This window comes from Oryzias latipes, chromosome 14 (assembly GCF_002234675.1).
Source record: "Oryzias latipes chromosome 14, ASM223467v1".
Lineage (NCBI taxonomy): Eukaryota > Metazoa > Chordata > Actinopteri > Beloniformes > Adrianichthyidae > Oryzias > Oryzias latipes.
In genome coordinates this window covers 16,808,413-16,817,832 of record NC_019872.2, presented here as the reverse complement: position 1 = coordinate 16,817,832, position 9,420 = coordinate 16,808,413, and the positions used below count along the sequence as shown (strand labels likewise).

The 9,420-nt window shown below is 37.3% G+C and overlaps 1 non-coding gene across 1 annotated transcript; it reads left to right on the top strand.

The window, feature by feature from the left end:
- Positions 1-5,511: 5,511 nt before the first annotated feature.
- Positions 5,512-5,610, top strand: mir223 (microRNA 223). Its single transcript, NR_107174.1, has one exon. It is a non-coding gene; the product is annotated as a microRNA 223 (primary transcript).
- The last annotated feature ends 3,810 nt before the right edge of the window (positions 5,611-9,420 follow it).

The following is a 9,420-nucleotide window of genomic DNA, read 5'->3' as shown; positions in this document are numbered from 1 at the left end:
CCCAAGAACAAAGAAGGGGTCATGTGACCCATAAACCAACCATCATCTATTCTACCGTTGATTTTTTTCCCCCCTCTGTGTCCTTAAAAACAGGCTGAACGTATTGTATTCTTCAAGACACTGACTGAAACAGAGCCTATAAGTCGGAACAGTATATGATCCTTTGAATGTTGTTTTTTTTCTGGGTTAAATGCACACAACCATTTGGATTCTATTTATTTGTCATTTCCAAAGGTACAATTTCAAGGAAAAGTGATGACAAAAAAGGAGAAGAAGAAGAAGGAAGGCTCAGGCTTGTCAAATTTCAAAATAAAATGTCCCCAACAACACACACATAGACGATTATGCACTCTTATATCACTGAAGGATCTCATTTATCTAGATCATGAAGTGGAGTCATGGATTCTGGACTTAAAATCTTCTTTCATGAAACGTTTCACCGCTAGTATAAGTAGCTTGTCATTCTGAGTTGTGCTGCGTTCAAGCCCCAAATATGTGTGAATACTCACATATCCTACACTAAAACAACCCCATTTGTCAAAGCATTAAATAGAAATATGTACGTATTTATGGAACCTTTTCAGGAATTTGTTTCATTAATGAGTCTAGTGCGACAGACTGGCCACCTGTTCAGGATGTCCCCAGCCTTCGCCCACAAGTGGCTGGGACAGGCTCGGGCAGCCCCGTGACCCCGAAAGGGAACAAACGGCTTAGAAGATGAATGAATAAGGAGTCTAGTTTTTGACAGAAACTCAGTGAAAACCGACACATCTATAGAGCACTCTTCCTAACCAAGTCAAAACTGTGGTTAGGAAAAGTAAAATCACTCATCAGAGTGAGACAGGCTGGACTAGATTCTTGTCCTATAAGACTTCTTTGTCCTTCCAAGTTACTGTTAAGACGGGAAGTTTAAGATAAATCATGTCGTTCTTGTTTGCCGAAATGTGTGCTCCATATTTGTCTTTTGAATCCACAAAGTTGTGTTACTTAAAAAAACCTTTTCATTTTGATCCATACAAAGTGCTTATTCTGTGGGATTCCATGAGATTTGAAATAAAAGTTTTTTATTCATAAATCTATTGAAGGAAGGCCTTCAGTTATCATGTTCAACACGATACATGACATGAATATTACGCTCTTTTTAGTTTGTTCACCTTCATGTCATTGTTCAAGCCTACGAGGCAGCTCATTTTGTTTGGGCTCAGCATGAGGCGTGCATTGTATACTCAGATTGTCGTCACATTTTCTTGCATAGTAAGAAATGGAAAAGTACAAACGGAAACTTTAAACAGGAGCACCTGGTTTCTGGAATGACAGGCTCTTTTTTCCAACTCATAGGAAACTTCAGTCTGCGTCATTCCTCCTATTGTAAAGATATATGAAGGTCCACCTATGTGCTGTCATGTGACAATGCTGTTGAAAACGTTTTGAAAACAACACATCAATGTTACAAAAGAACTTGCAGTAAGGTAAAACTATTTGAAGTGATGTTTTAGCACTTCGGTTTACAATGAAATAGTTTTCTTTGCAGAAACAGGGTCACCCCAGTCAGAGAGTTCAAATTTCCATTTCTGTATGACAAACGCAAGAAGTGACAAGGTGAGTAAACAAAAAATAATCTGTCTGGAATCTAAAAAAGTCATAGTTGACTGAAGACAGCGTCTTCCTCAACAGAAAACCAGTTTTTTCTCAGAGGCCTGGGTCCCTGCTGTGTGGGTGCAACAAGGATCAGTTTGTCATATAACTGTTCCAGAACCAATAAAATGAATAAACTTTTACATTTTTGCAGCATAAAAACTAACTTTCATTGTTTTGCTCTTGTTAAAAATTCATCAGACAGAGAAGAAATGCATTTCTTGCATCTATTTTTCTCCTTTTATCGTTGGAAATCAAACAACCCAAAATAAAAATAAAAAAACCAAGACCACAGGGAGGAGGTGTTTCACATCTCCAACTTCCTCTGTGTTTGTGGTCACAGTGGCTAAAAGTCGTGTTGAAATGGTTCAAAACTCTGAACTGCCACTTTGAGATAAGGGTGCGATGAGTCTTCCTGTATGTTCAACGCTTAACACTGCTGTTTTCTAATGACTCCGTTTCTTATAGCTCACTTACAAAGCCATTTGATGTAAAAAAAAAAAAGTTATAATTTTTCAAAAGAAAAAGCTACAACTTTAATTGATTTACAAAAAAATTCATCTTATCTAGATGTATGTGATCTGTAGAGAGTGGTATAAATCTCTTGCTACTGTAGAGTTACCTGAAACAAACTTTGAACAGGCATTTCTGTGTCAGTGATCAGCAAAATGCTACAAATATTTTGAGCGTAGTGTCTGAAAGGCTGCAGAGAGGGAAGCCTGGTGTAACGAGCCAGAAACTCCTGCATGGGCAGACAGTAAATGCAACCCTTCAAACTGTGTCATTTTTTAATGGTTCATATAAAAAGTTTGCCTTTTAATCAGAATTAGAATTCATTGTAACACCATGTCTGCAAAATAAATGGCTTTAGTACATATTTATAGGTCATTGAAAGTATAAAAAAGTAGTAACATACAAAGAATAGCAATGTTTCATTTGGTGTTCAGTCGTATGAAGGCTCATACCAGAGGGTCTGGATCCTTGAAGCTGCATTGTGGGTCTTTGGCTTTGAAGAAAAATTCTAACACTTTTAATTGATAATGGATTTGTAGTTTTGGTTAACTTGTTAATTAGGTTTCTTCATTTAACTTTAGATTTGGAACAAAATGATGGTAAAAGGTTCAATATACTGTCAGAGTGGTTTAAGCTTAAAACAGATACTCCTCTGTTACACAACAGTGTCTGTTCAGAGGCAGTTAATTGACTTCACTGCTCCATCCCTCTTCGTACTACCAAATTCCTGCCCTACCTTCTCTCCCCTCAGGTCAACAGCCACAGGCTGAGCAAACCCAAATATTTCCTCCTAATATTTCCTTCAAGACACTGACTGAAACAGAGCCTATAAGTCGGAACAGTATATGACCCTTTGAATGTTGTTTCTTTTCTGGGTTAAATGCACACAACCATTTGGATTCTATGTATTTGTCATTTCCAAAGGTACAATTTCAAGGAACAGTGATGACAAAAAAGGAGAAGAAGAAGAAGGAAGGCTCAGGCTTGTCAAATTTCAAAATAAAATGTCCCCAACAACACACACATAGACGATTATGCACTCTTATATCACTGAAGGATCTCATTTATCTAGATCATGAAGTGGAGTCATGGATTCTGGACTTAAAATCTTCTTTCATGAAACGTTTCACCGCTAGTATAAGTAGCTTGTCAATCTGAGTTGTGCTGCGTTCAAGCCCCAAATATGTGTGAATACTCACATATCCTACACTAAAACAACCCCATTTGTCAAAGCATTAAATAGAAATATGTACGTATTTATGGAACCTTTTCAGGAATTTGTTTCATTAATGAGTCTAGTGCGACAGACTGGCCACCTGTTCAGGATGTCCCCAGCCTTCGCCCACAAGTGGCTGGGACAGGCTCGGGCAGCCCCGTGACCCCGAAAGGGAACAAACGGCTTAGAAGATGAATGAATAAGGAGTCTAGTTTTTGACAGAAACTCAGTGAAAACCGACACATCTATAGAGCACTCTTCCTAACCAAGTCAAAACTGTGGTTAGGAAAAGTAAGATCACTCATCAGAGTGAGACAGGCTGGACTAGATTCTTGTCCTATAAGACTTCTTTGTCCTTCCAAGTTACTGTTAAGACGGGAAGTTTCAGGTAAATCATGTCGTTCTTTTATCCGAAATGTGTTCTCCATTTCTGTCTTTTGAATCTATCCACAAAGTTGTGTTACTTAAAAAAAACCTTTTCATTTTGATCCATACAAAGTGCTTATTCTGTGGGATTCCATGAGATTTGAAATAAAAGTTCCAAACTCTAATATTTCCTCCTCCATGTTTGACATCACACCCATTTGTTTAGTGGCTCTCAAAAGGCCCTTGTTTTACGTTCAGAAATGTAAATAATTTTTCAGACTGCGATGACTGTACCTTTGTTTGGAGTTTGTAACGTGTTGCCAACCACTTCATTCACAATTAAAAAGCTTTTTGTTCAACCCGGGCATGAAAAGCCTCTCATCAAAAGCTTTTTTGTTGGTGCTGCATGAACACTCACCCCTCAAAAATCTAACAATTGCATGAAAAGTTTAAACTTTGGACACAACTCTTTATTGTCAGTCATCAGGAAAAGACTTTGAGCAACATTAGCAAAAGCTGTTGTAACTTCTAAACAGTGAAATAAAGAGGAAAGCTGTTTTGTACCGCACTAATGTGGTCTAAAGGAGAACTGTGAAAACCCCCACCCTTTTAAAAGAGGAGGTAGGGCCATAGATTAGAAGAGAACAGAGTGTGAAAAGGTCTGCAGTGAGGAAAGAGCATCTTCTGCTGCAACATAAGGGAGGGCTACTTTAAGCTTTGAAGTCTTGAGGACAAAGAGGACAGTCCACGAAAGCGGGCCCTCATATCCGAAGACGTTTTTACCAACAGAAATTCCTGAACAGCAAGTAAAGCTGCACATGTGACATGATGTGAGTTTTCCTCTTTTCTTTTGGATGAAAAGTGTCATTTTCCAACAGTTTCTAAGTCTCACACATAAAGAAATCCCCAGCTACACGTGACATCCAGATATGGATGTCACATATAAGCTTTTTTTTGAAAGCTCCTTTTTTTTTAAGAAAAAAAAATCATCATTCTTTTCTATCTAAAGCTGTAATATTGTTGTTGAACCCTCTGGTTTGATTCCTGCTCTTCATTTGCCTGCAGCCTTTCAGTGCAGGAAGCCGTTCTGCAGCTCAGACAGGGTCCAACTGCAGCGGCGAAGGGGGGGGAAGTCTGACAAATGACTCGTGTTGCATTGACCCAAAGTGATAGGAGGAAGTTACAAACAAGTGCAGACAGTGTTGTCTCTGCCTGCAAGGTAAACAGCGAAGCAGAATGGCAACACGTTTTAACTAAGCTGAAGGTAAAGCTCTGAGATTAATCATCAGACAAGTATTACACAAAAGAGGCATTAAGTAGATTTAACGGAAAAGCGAAAATGCAAACAATTACATCTGATAATGAAGTTCTGCTTGTTTAGTTTCAACGCTTTGAAAACTTAGTGCTGCTCGAGTCAGCCCAAACTGTGGTGAGAAGCCATGAAACTGTTGAAAATGTCTCAGCAAACCATTATCTCAAAACCTGAGAGCCTCAAAACCTTCAACAGCATTTCACAACTATGACATGTTGACACTTTATTTCCACATATTTCCTGAGAGCTAGCTTTGCAGTTATCTTCCTTGTTTTGACTTCCTCTTTGCTGCATTGAAGCTCAGTGGTCAAACGAATTGTCTTGTGCAGTGTGTCATCACTGTGAAGGGGTAGAAAGAGGAGATCGCCTCGTCTCTGGCGTCTCAACAGGTAACATCTTTGAGAAAATGTGCGCACGGGAGTGGACTAATGTCTTGTTCATCTTTTCTGCAGGGCCGTCACACTTCTGAGACCAGGCCCCCCACTTAGTGTATTTGACAAGCTGAGTTGGACACTCTATCTCTGTGAGTGTCAGTTTGTCAAATACCCCAAGTGAGGTGTCACTTGTCGACATCTGAAGGCCACGCCACAGACCGAGTGGACATCTGGACAGTGAGCTGACTGTGAAGAGGCTTTTCGGGGGATTCAAGAGGAACTTAATCGGATCGAACTTCGTCTGCTAAGAAAAACTGCATTAATTTAAATCTGAGTAAATATTGTTAAACTGATTTTTTAATGTAATAGCTACATAAATTATAATTAAAGGTTTAAAATCTCTACATTTCTAGATGTACAGATTAGGAATAGCCAGAAAGTGAACTTTAATATGCTCTGGTTTGTCTCGTTTGTACTTCTGTGTTTAAAAAACATGTTTACTTTCTTTTACTCCACTTTTGACAATATTTAGGAGAAATACGTGAAACGATTAGTCCAAATACAAAAAGTATTTGTATTAAAATGTAATTTTGTATCAATTTAAAAGCAGAAAAGTTTAGAAGACTTAAAAGTGGAATCCTAAAAACTACACTTGCTTTTTTTGGTACTGTTTGGTTCCTAAATATGTAGTTTTCTGATATTAATTATATTTTAAATATTTTCAAATGCACAGTGTCAGATTGAAAAGAATCTGAAGAGTACTTTGCAGCTAAAATTATTCCATGCGATTGATGCATCTTTCTCAGAAATGATTCTAATCTGAGTTGTGAAAAACCAGAAATTAGATTGATATCAATTAGACTTTTTTAGAACTTAAAACAACGTTTCGCAAAAATAACTTCAGATGTTTAGCTTGAACTTTCTTAAAGTTCCAAATGTCACCCTGTACAGTGAGTTTTGTCTAGCTCCCAAGGCTTTCAGAAATGTTTTTAAAATCGAGATTTGACTGACTCAAATCCATCCAAACAAGCCTGTCTATTAAAGCAGACATAATATGCATTTTATTCATAGGCTGACACAGTTTCCTGAGCTGTATGTGAAATGTTTTTGCAACTTCTTTTGGGCGAAAATGACAGAGATACTTCAACAGTTCCCTTTTTTTGTAGTTTTTCTTTTAATATTTCATTTTAAAGTGGTCCATGTGAGGCGTAAGAATCAGCTCCTCGGCATAATTGACCAAGCTATGGCTTTTTCTTGAAGACACACCAATAATAACTAAAAAAAATATATTAGAAATGTTATTTCTGCAAATATCGGAATAAAGAAGGTATGGATCACAGTTAAGAACAGCATGTATGCATAGTAGCCATTTGCACACACTTCCTCTCCTCTTTGAAGAAAAGACTGGTGACCATTCAAACTGTTCAAGCCTCATGTGAGGAAAAAAGGGCTACTTTTTAAGGATTTCAAACGTTATCATTTTGTTTTGGAAATAAAGTTATTTTCTATCATGGCTGCATGTTATGTTTTTGATGCTAAAAAAGGAATTGAATATCAAGATATCCTGTTTTTTTAACAGACACTGACTGGCTGATGCAACTTTGTAGGTTTTTGTGTAGGTCTAACCCAACTCATTTAAGCCCTTCCTTTTTTTGCACAATTTTGCCTCTGAATCATCTCTGCAAAGTCATATCATTCAACCTTAGAGCAATATGTTAGGTGATGGGGTCATTGGAAGATTTCTTTTTACCTCCTTTTTCTTTTAGATTTATACTTTTACAGAATTATTGGTCCTGATTTTTGAAAACTTTTGTTTATGATTCTTGGAAAAATGAACTAATAAGGCTGATTTTTCTTCCCCGTCTTGTTATAAGTATCCGAATTTTACATTTACGGTAGATCTGAGTGTACATCTTTCTGTTTTTTTCATTTCCACATAAACTAGTGGAAACCTGCTGACACATTCATGAATTGCCACCTTTTGAATTAAACTATGTACACACAGCTTGATGGACGCACATTTTTGCTTTAGTACATGCATAACTTTTATGACAAAAAACAATAATTTATCTTTTTTATTAAACAAATATGGTGAAATGGAAAACATTCGATGGAAATTTCATGTTTTCATATTAAGATGAGAACGTAAATGCATATTTTTTTGAGTCTGTTTCACCTCAAATCTCCCTGTGAGCATTTCACAAAGCTTTGGTCACAGTTGCTCTTCTGGCTCTGATGATAGGATTTGGATGCAACAAAAACCAGAGCCTCCACACACACAAACCCCACAGCCTTCAAACGATGAGTCTGAAGGATTGATTTCATGGGAAAAACACTTCCATCAGGCCTTCAGAGATTAGATCAGAGGGTAAAACAAAAAATCACCAAATGGTTCCATGTACTGCTCCCTCAAGGCATTTGGACGAGCTAGTGTTGAAAAGTGGATTTTTATTTTCTTAGTTTTAAAGCTGGACAATTGCCTGTCTCAATTAAATTCCAATTGACATGGTCATGTCTCACAATTTGATCCAAAGAGGTTAAATATCTTTAAATTTCCTTTCTCCACCTATCTTCCCTGGTGGTTAATGGTTTTTCATGATATGTTACAACCATTGTTGTACTTTTATATGTTTTTGTTGGTTTCTTGTATTTTGAGTGTCGTGTATGGAGTGAAAGCTATTTTTGTGGTATGTAGGATCTTCTAGTTTTGTTTTAGATGCTCTGGATTGGAGGAACAAGAACTTGTGGCTAAACTGGATTGGAGGAAGGAAGACTGGTGCCGGCTCAGGATTGGAGGAAGAAGAGGATGAGGACTTTAAATATCTGGTATCTTTACTGACCCAAGGGGGGTTGAACTGTATTTCTCTTTCTCAAAACAGAACTAACTCAAGTGTCAAATAGAACATTTGACACTTAAATTAGTTTTGTTTTGTTTATTGTTTTGGTCTCAGTTCACCTTGAACTTAAATGCTTCATTTTTCATTTATCTTTGCATTTGGAGCAATAAACCCTTATTTTTGTTACATAGTAAGTTTTCTTGACTGCTTTATTTAGTATTCTTGGTAGTTTGAGGGCTGACTGAATTGTATTTGGGTTTCTTTCTTTTTCTTCTTGGTATGCCCTGTACCTCTTGACATAAGGTGCACAACAAACTAGTATTTTAAACAGAAAAAAAAGATGAACTACAGAGGAATGTATTCAAATGAAGCATGTTTCGTGATAGAGAGAGGAAGCTGGGGAGCACAGTGGTGTAGTGGTTAGCACTCTCACTATTCCACCAATCCAGCATCCTTGTGACCACAGCAGGGATTTCTAACCACAACACCACCAGGCAGCCCTGCAATCATGGCATTAAAAGAAAACTTCAAATCAGATCTTAAAAATAACGTTTTCTTTTAATTAAAAATAAACAATATTCTTAAACACACAGTACAGTGAAATCAATTGCCTTAAAATAATTAAGAGACTTTCATCTGGTCAATTTTCATCTTCTGCTATACCGCTTTAGGCACAACAACACTGGCTTTTCTTACTGGACGAACTTTTCTATGAAGCCAAAACGTTTTAAGTTTTTGCGAAAAAAAATTCCTGTCTGCTTTCAGTCAAATTATGTTTTTAGGCCTCACATGTTTTTTTGTCAAGACACGTGATGTCAGAATCAACAATGTTTGCAGCCAATGAAATTGTAAAGGTCATCATGATTGCAAATGCACCCATGGAAATACTAAACTGCAGCTCTGTAAATGTGGTAAGTCCGACGGAAGTAAAAAGGATAAGGTACAGGCCAAAATGATTCAACTACAAGGCATGTTTGGAATGGGATAAATGACAGTGGTGACTAACCTGTTTTGATTTAAGGGAGATAACTTGTTCACTTATGTGAGATCATTTTGGTCATTCAAATATGACAATGTACTTATGAACCCCAAAGCACTTTTTGTCATTCATTCAACTTTTTGTTCCCTTTTGGGGTCACAGGGCTGCTGGAGCTAATCCCAGCCTCT